We start from the raw sequence: 12,636 nt of genomic DNA, 5'->3' as shown, positions 1-12,636 counted from the left end.
GCGTCCTGTGTCCACGTCCCGTGTCCGCATCCTGTGTCTGCCTCCCGCGTCCCGTGTCCGCGTCCCGTGTCCGCCTCCCGTGTCCGCGTCCCGTGTCCGCCTCCCGTGTCCGCCTCCCGTGTCTGTGTCCCGTGTCCGCCTCTCGTGTCCGCCTCTCGTGTCCGCCTCACGTGTCTGCATCCTGTGTCCACCTCCCGTGTCCGCCTCATGTGTCCGCCTCCCATGTCCACGTCCTATCTCTGCCTACTGTGTCTGCCTCCCGTGTCCATGTCCTGTGTCCGCGTCCTGTGTCTGCCTCCTGTGTCCGCCTCCTGTGTCCGCCTCCTGTGTCCGCCTCCAGTGTCCGCCTCCCGTGTCCACCTCCCGTGTCCGTCTCCCGTGTCCATGTCCGGTGTCCGACTCCCATGTCCGCCTCCCGTGTCCACCTCCCATGTCCGCGTCCTGTCTCCGCGTCCCGTGTCCGCCTCCTGTGTCTGTGTCCCTTGTCCGCCTCCCACGTCCTGTGTCCGCATCCCGTGTCCGCGTCCCGTGTCTGCCTCCTGTGTCCGCCTCCCGTGTCCGTGTCCCGTGTCCACCTCCTGTGTCCACGTCCCATGTCCGCCTCCCATGTCCGTGTCCCGTGTCCGCGTCCTGTGTCCGCCTCCTGTGTCTGCATCCTGTGTCCGCCTCCTGCGTCCTGTGTCTGCATCCGTTGTCCGCCTCCCACATCCTGTGTCCGTGTCCCGTGTCCGCGTCCCATTTCCGCCTCCTGTGTCCACCTCCCATGTCCGCCTCCCGTGTCCACCTCCCGTGTCCGCCTCCCGTGTCCACGTCCTGTCTCTGCCTCTTGTGTCTGCTTCCTGTGTCCTCCTCCTGTGTCCACGTCCCGTGTCCGCCTCCTGTGTCTGCATTCCGTGTCCGCCTCCCGCGTCCTGTGTCTGCGTCCCATGTCCGCATCCCGTGTCCGCCTCCCGTGTCCGCGTCCCGTGTCTGCCTCCCGTGTCCGCCTCCCGTATCCGCGTCCCGTGTCCGCCTCCCGTGTCTGCGTCCCGTGTCTGCGTCCCGTGCCCGCCTCCTGTGTCTGCATCCCGTGTCTGCCTCCCACGTCCTGTGTCCACGTCCCGTGTCCGCCTCCCGTGTCTGCGTCCCATGTCCGCGTCCTGTGTCCACGTCCCGTGTCCTCCTCCCGTGTCTGCCTCCCGTGTCTGCCTCCCTTGTCTGCGTCCTGTGTCCACCTCCCATGTCCTCCTCCCGTGTCCGCATCCTGTGTCCACCTCCCGTGTCCGCCTCCTGTGTCCGCCTCCCGTGTCCACGTCCTGTCTCTGCCTCTTGTGTCCGCCTCCTGTGTCCTCCTCCTGTGTCCGCGTCCTGTGTCTGCCTCCTGTGTCCGCGTCCTGTGTCCGCCTCCAGTATCTGCCTCCCGTGTCCACCTCCCGTGTCCACGTCCCGTGTCCGCCTCCCGTGTCCGCCTCCTGTGTCTACGTCCCACATCCGCGTCCCGTGTCCGCGTCCCGTGTCCGCCTCCCATGTCCGCGTCCCATGTCCACCTCCTGTGTCTGCGTCCCGTGTCTGCGTCCCATGTCCACGCTCTGTGTCCGCCTCCCGTGTCCACGTCCCATGTCCGTCTCCCCTGTCCGCTTCCTGTGTCCGCCTCCCGTGTCTGCTTCCTGTGTCCGCCTCCCGTGTCTGCGTCCCGTGTCTGCCTCCTGTGTCCACGTCCCGTGTCCGCCTCCTGTGTCCGCCTCCTGTGTCAGCTTCCTGTGTCCGCCTCCTGTGTCCGCCTCCCGTGTCTTTATCCTGTGTCCACCTCCCATGTCCGCCTCCCGTGTCCGCATCCTGTGTCCGTGTCCTGTGTCCACTTCCTGTGTCTGCCTCCTGTGTACCCCCCATGGGGTCTCAGCAGCATAGCCAAGGGCACATGCAAGTTGGTACCGGCGAAAGCTCTCCCCCAGGCCTCCTGCCACAGGCCCTCAGTCCATGGTTTTTCTGTTACAGCATGACTGTTGATGTGCAAAAGGCTCCCTTTGAAGGCAGAGACTTAAGGAAGCCAAATTTATTTCTTCATTTGCCAAATACTGAGCCTCAGGACATGGTGTCCAGCGCCAGGAATGTGTGGGTGAGAGAAGCAGGGGAGGCGCCTGTCTGGAAGAATGTAAAGTGAGTGGGAAGATAGACTATTGGAAAAGAAACGTCGCCATCAGAGGTGACGAGGCCCCAGAGGACAGGGCACCATGCTGGAAATTACTGGAAGGGAGCTGGCACAGCCTGGAAAACCTCTCTGAGCAGGTGACATCTGTGACATCTGAGCTGTACTGGAGGGTGACAATGACCCAGACACGAAGGGGAGAAGGAGGGATGAACATTGCAGACAGAGGGCACAGCTTCTAGAAGGACCCGAAGGTGAGAAAGGGACTCTGTGTGGGGAAAAGCCAGCACAGCTGCAGTGCAATGAGGGAGGTGGGCTGGGGTCAGGGGCCAAAGGTCACAGGAGCTGGGCTTTGGAGGCCGGGGCCGAGTTTGCATTTCTCGGCTAAGTTCCAAGCAGGGTTGTGGCATAAACGCAAGGCGTGCTGCCATGTTGGCATGGCCTGAGCTTCAGGATTCTTAGTGGTGCCGGCACCAGGCCTGCCGAGAGTGAGATGCTGCTAGGCACGGTTTTGCCTGGAATTACGCTGGGTGGAACCACCCACCATCCGTACTCTCATTCTGCAGCGCCCACTGGCTGGGTAGCCAGCCAGCCTTCATACCCTTGATGCTCACCTTCCCAGGGCGTGCTGGTGACCGTCTGCAAGGACCCCACATTTCCCACCCGGCAGCCCCTCTCAGCCCGCCAGGGCACACCGGAGATGCTGGGGGTCCTTAGTGGGTGAGGGATGGGACTAGAGAATAGATAGCCCAGACTCCTCCGCCCGGCTCGGGGGTGGGCCCAGGCTGGTTCTGAGCCGTGTCCCCGAGGTCCCCGCAGGACTGAGCCGCTCAAAGATAAAACAGGATTTGAAGATGCAGCAGCAGAGCATTAAACCGCGTACCGTCCGGGCAACCGTGCACGATGCACTGGGATCCCCTCCATCTTTTCATATAACCATTCTGCTTTCTTGTTTGTTTTTACTATTTTGCTTATTTTTATTTTCATTCTTCTTAGCCTAAGGGAGTTCCTTTGTGGTTTTTGTCAGGTGCCCCCAGAAATGCTGACGAGGCAGGTGTCCTGGGTTCGGAGGGCCCTCTCCCGGGCAGGTTTCTTCCGTGTCGTTAGCACTGCTTGGGGGGTGACGCCGGGTCACCCTGGTGGCGGAACCCTCAGGAAGGTCCAGCTCAAGGGGTGGGTGTCGGTGAACCGCCCTCCTCCACCAGCTCTGTTTGGCGGGAGAGTCAGCCTGTCCTGGCGCCGGCCGTCCCGCCTCCGCACGGCTACATCTCGGTTCCTGGGTTTGAGCGAGGCTTACACATGCCTTTCTGATGGAAGGAAGTGGCTCACAGTGAAGGCAGCTTTTGGCCCAAAAGCCCAAGGCTGGAAATCCTCAGACACAGTTGGCACGTCCAGGGTTCCAACCATGTAATTCAGAGAAGACAACGTGATCCTCGGAAAGTGTTACTATAGCGCCCGCGGCCCGGTTTGGGGCTGTGCAGGAGGCCACGGAGCCGTGCGTGGCAGCCCAGAGGATGGAAGATCATGACCAAAAGTAACGTCGGAGGGAATTAGGAGGGGAAAACAGATCACCCGAGCAGAGCAGACGTAGCAAATGGGTTTCTCCTCACGCACGAACGCGGATGGATTGGTAGCCCTGTGGAGACGGACTGTGATGCGGGAGGAGAGCGGATGGCCAGCGGTCACCACTCCTGAAAGGGGTTTTATCCCTCCCCAGTGAGCTCCTCCCGGCCTCTTCTGGGGCTGGAATGGCAGCCAGGCTGGTTTCACAGGAGAGCTTTGACTACCGGGTGACAAAGACACCAGAAACCGTGTCATGCCCCAGCCTCCTGCTTTGGTCTTTAGCCGCCCCGTTTAGCTCCCCTCTTGGCTCTGGCATATCCTCCCCGGACGCTTGTGTCCCTTGCTGCCTGTTGCCTGTGTCACGGTCAGTCCTGCCTCCTCCTTGACACCCGTGCTGGTGGCCTTTGCCGACTGCTCTGGAGGCTTCCCTTGTGCAAAGAGGCCATTCGTGCGTGGTGCCGGGACTCACTCCCACGTGCCTGTCTCGCCTGTGATGTCCTTCACTCGGCGACGCTGCGCCTCGAAGCGTGCAGCCGCATCACATCCTCTCGGGTTCCACACCCCTCTGCCCACCAAAGGGAGACCCAGAGCTCGCCCGTCGTGTGCTGGTGCGACCTCGGGGACAACCGCTGGGCCTGACCCCCGAGGAGGGGAGGCCGAGGAGAGGGGCACAACGTGAGGGCTCTGAGCTGAGGGGTGGAAGGGGTTTGTGAGTTTTTTTAAGGAAGAGGCAGCAGGGGCTTGGGAGCAGACGTGCCTGGATTCAGATTCTGTCCGTCTGTCTGTCTTCCCATCTATGAAAGGGGGCTAACAGCAGCACCTTCCTCTGTGTCTGCAGGACTGAAGGAGAAGGAGGGCTGGCGTCACAGCGCCAGGCACGGAGCAGGTGCCTTACATACCCCCTGCGCCCGGCGGTTACATGGTGCTTGTGCTTCACGTGTGGCGAATGCCCAGTAAATTGCAGTAGTAACAGTTATATTAATTACCGGTGATAGATGGAGTATTTGCAGTTTGGCCTGCCCTGGGAAGTCTGGGTGAATGGTCCCGTGGCTCACCCCCATTTTGAGGTTAATTCCTGGGGAGCAGGGACTGATGAGGAGGAAGTGACAGAAGTGAGCCCAGCCCGCCAGTCCCCGCAAAACCGCTTCAGTGACAGGGGCTCTTCAGCCTGGTGGGGAGGCCTCGGCCCGGGGAGCGTTTCCTTCCATCCGTCTCTCGGAGACATTGCTTGCCAATCAGGGCGTTGGGAAGGCGGGTGGGGAACAATGGAACGCGTTGTCCTGCCGCCCGGCAGAGTTCACTCAGCGTGCAATCCTTGAGGCACGCGGAGCCCGCAGCACGGCCGCCAAGTGGGGAGGATCAATGGCCCCCTGTGTCAGGGAATTGGAAACAGATTGCGGGACGGGCCCCGGACAGGCACCCTGCCGTCGCCCTCCCACGTCTCCGCTGCCAGGCCGGCAAGGCCTGCGGGGGTCAGGTGGTCTCACCCGGGCGGGCGTGGGCACCGCCAGCGTGGCGTCCTTTCCCTCTCGTCCGCTTCCATGTTCCGATGCTTATGTACCAGAGGCTGCTTCCTGTGGCACAGGGTTCAGCTTGGAGCCAGGGGCCAACAGATAGGGGTCGGGGGGCAGTGAGCCTCGTCGTTGACCCACGATGTGCTTTGGCCCGGGTCTTAGGTCCTTATCTGCGATTTGGAATGAGGCATGGAGGCTGCCTTGTGCTGCATTGCAGAGATAGCGCGGGGCTGTCTCCCGGGAGGAGGCAGGGGGCCGGGGTGCTGGAGGGGAAGAAAGGCTGTCTCCCAAGAGGAGGCAGGGGGCCGGGGTGCTCGAAGGGAATAAATTCAGAGCAACTGTGGTCCGGTAGCCGCTGCACAGCTCAGTCACCCAGGAGTTCAAGTACCACTTCCCGGGCTCCCTGAGGGCTGCTCAGACTGGCGGGGGGCCGGGGGCTGAGGATGGAACGCAGACACCCTCCCTTGGTGATACCCGAGGCAGAGTGAGTTTGAGGGGCCAGATCGGCCTTTCGCTGCAGAGCTGAACTGTTGTAACGGTGTCAGCACGATTGTGTTTGCTCTGTGCGCTCCCTGCACTGTCCCCTTCCCTCCTTCCTCTTGGCTGTCCGTGTCGGGTGTGACTACAGCCTCATGCTGAGTAGGACCCCATCCTGCGGGTGACTCCCGTCCTACAGGTGACCTTAGTGCTATCAGTGACCCCTGTCCTACAGGTGTCCCCATCCTGTAGGTGACCCCCATCCTACAGGTGACCTCAGTGCTACCAGTGACCCCTGTCCTACAGGTGCCCCCATCCTACAGGTGACCCCCATCCTACAGGTGACCTCAGTGCTACCAGTGACCCCTGTCCTACAGGTGCCCCCATCCTACAGGTGACCCCCATGTCTTACAGATGACCCGCATCCGACATTGGCCTCGCTGCCTCAGACTCTTCACCTGTCACCCAGGGGAGTTAGCAGCCTTGCTTACGGGCTGGCTCTGTGACTGAGGAGTGAATATGTACAGCCCTGTGCATCACACCCCCCCATGGTTTTCCTGATGCTGCTGCCCTTCCTTGGTGTCTGCTGGGTTCAGAAGCTCTGGGCAGACATTTTAGCAGAGATGTAAAGACAGATTCAGAGAGACAGGTCCTGGAGCACTGGCTCCTCGCTTTGAGAAGCCTGTAGGGTGGCAAGGTGGGCATGATGGAGGCAGAGAGGGGAACGCATGGGTGTCTGCTTCCTCAGGAGTGGGACCCTCTGGGACACAGATGGGGTGGCCCCCCGTGGCTGTAGGAAGTTGGTTCCCAGGTCCCTCACTTTTCAGAAGAGGAGTCAGCTTTTCTGCTGTGGAGTTTTAGACTGGTACGCTCCATTTGTGATTAGCAGGAATTACTAGCATTTAATAGTGACGACGACAGGGCTGCTTGTGGGATGTGCCGGGCTCCAGGCGGATATTTCTGCAGGGCTGGGGTCTTAGTAAGCCATCTGAATGACCCCAAGTCAGACTGTCAACACCATCCTGGTGGCCCAGTCACATGCCGTCCTGCGTGAAATGTACTGGCAACATCAGTGGTGCAGGCTTGGCCGTAGAACCCTGGGATGGCCCACCAGGGGCAAGTCCCCGCGCTCCTGAGAGTGTCTGGCCGACCTCCGATGTGGAGGGTGGAGGGAGGGGGGAATGAGGTCCGAGGCTCAAATGGACCCCCTCCTGGCTTGTGGTGGCCCGCTTGGATGGCACTGCCTACCTGGCTTGTCCCAGCTGCTGGAGGGAATTTGGAAGATTTGGGGGAAGGGGCCCCCTGAGGTTGGGCCCTGGGGTAAGGGCCCCGCTCGTCCAGGTCTAAGTGATAAGATGTTATATCAGTTATACAATTATAACAGTTTTAATTAGAACTCTGACGTTTATGACAGTAAGTAATATTCTTGTTATTTATTGGGCATGGTACCAGTTGGGAGTGGAGTCAGCCAAGAGCGGTACAGACTGGAAAAATAGTGCCTAATGACAATGGGCGTTGATTTCTCTTCTGCGTCTCAGGAGTCCTGGCATGGGCTGTGGGGGGCTGGTGGGCACGGCTACCGCACAGTCTTGGGGATCCAGGCCCTTCTGGCTTACCTCTCTGCCCTCCCGGGACGTGGCCCCTGTGGACCAGGATGGTGGCCATCATGTCCGAGTTCCAGGCCCTGGGGTGGAGGGGGGTGCTCTTTAGTTCCTCTGCCAGAGGGGCACCCTCCACATGGCTCTTAATTAGAAGGCCAGTTCACCTCGGTCAGGTCCACTCTGTGGGGCCCAGGGTCTGCGGGACTGCTTCATCCTGGGACGCAGGTGACTCTGATCCCCTCACTTCTGGCGCCAGCCAGCGCCCTCGGCCAGCACAGAGCTGTCTCCGCCGTTCCCACGCTCCTGCCTGGCCTCCCTCTCCCTCTCTGTGACTCAGGCTCTTCTCTCCCTCACCTTCTCCCTCTCTCTCTGGTGTTTATGATTTGCTCTGCTGGAAAGTAGTGGCCCTGACCCTTCCCCACAGGGAAGAGGAGAGATCGGCAGGGGTTGGGGGGAGGGCCCCGGTAGAGGGAGGAGAGGTGACCACCCACCAGACAGGAAGGAATGTCCCTCCTCAGCCCCGGACTTGCTCTCTCTCCTGCGATGTGATGCGCGTACATTTGGTTATTTTCCTGAAGGGTGTGTGAGTCATGCTCGAAGCTCACCTTTGCCCCCTCCTCTGCCGGCCCCCTGCTGCCTGGAGGTCCAGCTCAGTTCAGCTGAGTGACTGTTTATTCAGCCCTTTCCACGTGAAGTATTTGGGGCTATTTCCCTGGGAGAGTTTGCCAGAACAAATTAGGGGTCCAGAATGTCCAAGTGTTGTCAAGGTTCTTGAGACTGGTGGCCAATTTGCTTTCTGTTTTCATGGGGAGGGCAGGAGGCTGCTGTTTCTACCACATCCTCACCAGCACTGGGTATTCTGTGTTCATGTTTTACAAGATGTACCCTTTGGAGACCAGTTTGTCTCAGTTATCCTCCAAGATGAGGGGGCCGGGCTCTCCCAGGTCTTGGGCTGAGCAGGGCTCCTTGAAGGAAGGCAGGGGCGCTGAAGGGAAGGAAGGAGGGAAGATGGGGACTCTGTGCTCTGCTGGACAAAGTATAAACCAGTACAGACCTTTGGGAGCTCAAGCCAGTTCCTTCTGCTTGGACGGGTCAATCCTGTGCATCCTTGTACTCAGCACACCCCTCCCCTGACATGGCTGTCAGTCCCCAGAACCTATGAATGTGTTACCCTGCACAAAAGGGACTATTCAGATGTGGTTGAGTGAAGGACCCTGAGGTGGGGACTTGGTCCTGGATGACCCCGGCCCCATGTCATCACGAGGGTCGCTGTAAGACACGCACCCAGGGGTCAGAGTTGGAGAAGGACTGTGGTGACAGAGGCAGAGTTGGAACGAAGGATGTGGCGTCTCTGGAAGCTGGAAGAGGCGAGAAGCAGGTTCTGGAGCCTGGAGCCTCCAGAACGAAGCAGCCCTGCCCCCACCTTGACTTGAGCCCGCTGAGGCCCGCTGTGCACCTGTGCGCTCCAGAGGAGGTTGGAGGCGTCAAGTTGTGCCATCTTGGTCCCTGAGTGTGAGACCATGTGTTGCAGCCACCGCAGGAATGGAATGTAGCCAGCAGCCTGTTTCCCTGCGTTTGCTGAGGTCAAACGGGGTGCTCGTGGTGGAGGGGGGGCTGGGGAGAGTGGTGAGATCCCGGAGGTGGGAGGGCATGGCGTGGAGCAGACGGCAGGGCTGGGAGATGGCAGACTGGCTGTGCACGGAGCGCTGTGGTGGGGGGAGCCCCAGTACTGAGCAGGAGGACAAGGCGACACTGCGGCCGTGATGAGGGCGGTGCACTTGGAGGGGAGGTGGAGTGGTGCCCGCAGGGGCCTGCGGCTTGGCCGCTGCTGGCGCTTGGTGCTTCAGCCCAGGTGCTGCTTCCCTGGCCATGGCCCGTGTACCATGCGCTCAGGGTGGGTGCGCTTCTCCGCACGAATGTTGTCCTTCAATCAAAACGTTTACACATTTTTTTACAATCCACACGCACAAAACCGCGACATGCACATTTCAAGAACAGCTTCAAGTCTGCAGATAACATGAAGCGCAGTCAAGTGCAGCCCGTGATGGAGGCCAGGAGCCGGGCGCAGGGACAGAGGATGTTTGTGACTCCAGATCGAGGATGGTGTTGCACCAGGGACTGGGGGCAGGGGCTGTCAGGTCCAGAGTGCGGGGGAGGGATGCTGCCTGCCCTTCTATCCCAGAACCTTCAGGTTTGGCTACGAACACTCAGAGTACCGGAAGGAAGGCTCCGTATAGGGCGCAATGCTGTGGGTGTAGCTGGAGCTTGCCCCAGAAACCCCTCCCTGTCATGGGGATGGTGACCTGGCCTGAGTCCCTTGTCCCAGAGGGTCCGAAAGGGCCCCTTGAAGTCTTTAGCACCAGCTGAGTGCCAGAGAAGGGTCTGGGTTCCCTGAATAGGAGGTTTGTGTTGTGTCGGACATGTTAGAGGCCTGGGCTATAGCAGGCAGACTGGAGCAGAGGAGCCCAGGTTGTCCGGGCCCCCACGTTGATGAGCCAGCTCCAGGCAGCCGGGTCCAGGTGGCTGCCCCCTTCCCGGGATTGCTGTAAGCTCAGGCCAGAGGCTCCAGGTCCAGTGTCCCCAGCCCCTGCTTTACCCTTGCCACGGCCACCTGCAGAGAGGGGCCGGGCCTCGTGCTCGGAAGATGACACCCTAGCCCACTCCAAACCGCCAGCCTCAGCACCGCCTGGGCCAGCCTTCCAGATAAACACAGCAGTGTTTCAGGACTCCGCGGGGAGGTGTTTGGGCCTGGAGTGGGGGAAGGTTTCGGACCGCCCTCTGAGCCCAGCCAGGACCCTCCCGCTCCTGGGACAAAGTAAAGCCACAGACTCCCCTGCATCTTCCTGCTGTTTCCGGGTCTCGCAGCGGAAGGCGGCTTGGCCCCATGGAGGCCCTGGTCCCCTCCTGGAATGCAGGGTGTTGTGGAAAAATCGAGCCCCGAAGTGCTCACCGAGGGAACGCCAGCTGGTTCCATCGGTTCCCCCTTCCCACCCTCCTACTCCTCAGCTTCTCTTCTCCCTCAAAAGAAAGAAATATCAAAGCCAGAGAGAACCCTACTTAGTCGAGAAAAATGACAGACCCGTAAGGGCATAGGACCACCAGGACCTTTACAGGCACTCGTCTGTTTGCTGGTTAAAAGAAAGGTGGTCCCTGTGCTGAGGACCACACACAAGCACGTTTTAAGCGGCTGACTTTTGAGTACCTACAATTTACCAGATTTTTTTTTTTTTTTTTAACTGAGGCACAGCTTAAATATAATCAAGTGCTGTTGTGTGAAGCGTGCCGCCCGGTGAGTCACCGCATGGTGTGCCCCTGAGACACACAGAACTTGCCAGCACCCGTGGTGGGTCGGGGAGCCCTCGTCCCCCTTCCTGGTCCACACCCCTACCCCAGCTTACCACCATCCCGACTGCTAGGCCCGTCGCTTTGCTGCCCGCGAACTTCGTATCCGTGGAATCACACAGTGCATCCTGTTCTGCGTCGGCTTCTTCCACGTGTCCTAAGTCCGACATCCATCCGTGTGGCGGGGCGTGGCGGGTCTGCCCTTGTCTTTTGCTGGACAGAATTCTGTTGTGAGAGCGTGTCCCAGTGTGTTTGCACGTCCCCCTGCTGACACACATTGGGGTTACTTCCACTTTTTTGGACACTTTGAATAAAGCCTCCGTCAGCCTTCTTGTTCAGGTCCTTCATTGTGTCAGTGCCATGGGAGCCCCATGACATGCGTACGGTTGTTAACAGCCCCGTGTCATGGGTGGGGAAACCGAGGCACGACAAACTTTAGTGCCTTGTCCAAAATCCCAAAGTAAGGAGCGGGGTTGGGATTCCAGCCAGACCCATGTGCTGGAGAGCCAAGCTCTTTGCAAAGGCACAGCGTTTCGGGAGCAAAGTGGCCAGAGACTCAGAGTCCAGGGTTGTGAAGCATGGGCAATTTATCTGCGCTGAGAGTCCCCCTCCTCCTCCTTGGCAGAGGGACGTCTGGCCCACTCCTCACTCCGCATCCTGTCTGTCCCCACCCAAGCCCAGCTGTGCCCCCGACAGCTGTATTCGATGTTCCGGGGAAATTCAGGCTCTCTCTCAGCTGCTGGGGAAAAGCCTTGCAAATCCTGTGACAAACAGCTCTGATCCCGTGTTTAATGTGGAGCCTGATGTCGGTAGCGGCGAGCGAGGGCGCTGGCTTTGGGAAACACGATCGGTGCCAAGCCTGGAGCGTGCATCTGGCCCTCGCCAGGCAGCCAGCCCGCTGGTCCCCAGCTGAGCATGGCTGGAGGCTGGACAGCTTCACGGTGGCCTCCAGGCCGGGTTTGCTGACCCTGGGTGGACATGAGCAGTAATGAGATGGCCACGTGAAACGCCAGCACAGCCCCCCTGAATGCGAGCCGGCTTGTTGTTTTCCGTTGTTCACAACTGGGGCTCATGGCCTGAGCCGTCTGCCCCACAGGTCCCTTATCTGAGTCCCTTATCTGAGACCCTGGGGGCCGTATCTGTTTCAGAATTCAGGATTTGTGGGATTTTAGAATGTTAAATCATTGCTTACATTGTATATCATTAACAGCCTTGTGGGACTCTGGGCATTCTGGGTAACGAAACTCCCTCACTTTCTGTAGCACACTGTGTGGGTTTGCAGCTGTGACCAGCCTCCCTACTCCTGTCAGGGACGGCCCTGTTTCTGAGTGGGTGTGCTGCAAATTGGGGAGGAGACTTGTGTGATTTCGGAGCTGGTGGTAGGGGTTGGGCCATGGCTTCTGACCACTGTGACCTGGAGGGGCTTATCTGTGCGAAGGGCTCAGAGCAAATACGGGGGACACACAGTCCATAATCACAGTGTGTGTGTGTGTGTGTGTGGGGGGGGGTGTTGTCATTTTGATTTTGTTGTTATTTTGATCTGGTTTTTGCTCACGTGTCTGCAGCTCGGGGAGGGCTCTGTGGGGACCGCTCATGTGGCGTGGGGACCGCTGGGGAGGCTCGAGAGCTACAGGTCTTGATGGCTGGGTTCTGGGGTCACCCTCGAGCTGGCTCTCCCATGTGTCTGGGGGGTAAAGCTGGCTGTTAACGGGGGCCTCCACTGGGCTCTGTTAGCCCTGCCCCTGCACTGGGCCTTCCCTGTGGCTGCTTGGCCCTCCCAGCACGGGGGCAGCACACTAGCCATATGACGAGGAGGTGAGTGACTCCTGGTCTCGGTGGCCGTTTCCACCGTGCTTTATGGGTGGAGACGGTCCCAGAGTTCCCCCCAGGCTCAAGAGGAGGGGACATCCCAGCACGGGGTGGGAGGAGTGTCAGCATCGCGTCCGTGAGAGGAACGTGGGATCAGTTGTGGTGGTCGTCTTAGAAAAATACGTGCCTGCCACACAACGCCCTC

General features: G+C 59.7%; 1 long non-coding RNA gene across 1 annotated transcript; it reads right to left on the bottom strand.

Annotated features, from left to right (window-relative positions):
- Positions 1-7,097: 7,097 nt before the first annotated feature.
- Positions 7,098-11,741, bottom strand: LOC121009904 (uncharacterized). The gene is made up of 2 exons (XR_005780908.1): positions 10,679-11,741; positions 7,098-9,204 (listed from the first exon to the last, which is right to left on the bottom strand). It is a non-coding gene; the product is annotated as an uncharacterized LOC121009904 (long non-coding RNA).
- Between the last annotated feature and the right edge of the window lie 895 nt (positions 11,742-12,636).

Source organism: Herpailurus yagouaroundi, unplaced genomic scaffold (genome assembly GCF_014898765.1).
Source record: "Herpailurus yagouaroundi ecotype Mexico unplaced genomic scaffold, PumYag 190, whole genome shotgun sequence".
Classification (NCBI taxonomy): domain Eukaryota; kingdom Metazoa; phylum Chordata; class Mammalia; order Carnivora; family Felidae; genus Herpailurus; species Herpailurus yagouaroundi.
The sequence above is the reverse complement of the archived record's forward strand: the minus strand, read 5'-3'. Positions and strand labels throughout refer to the sequence as shown.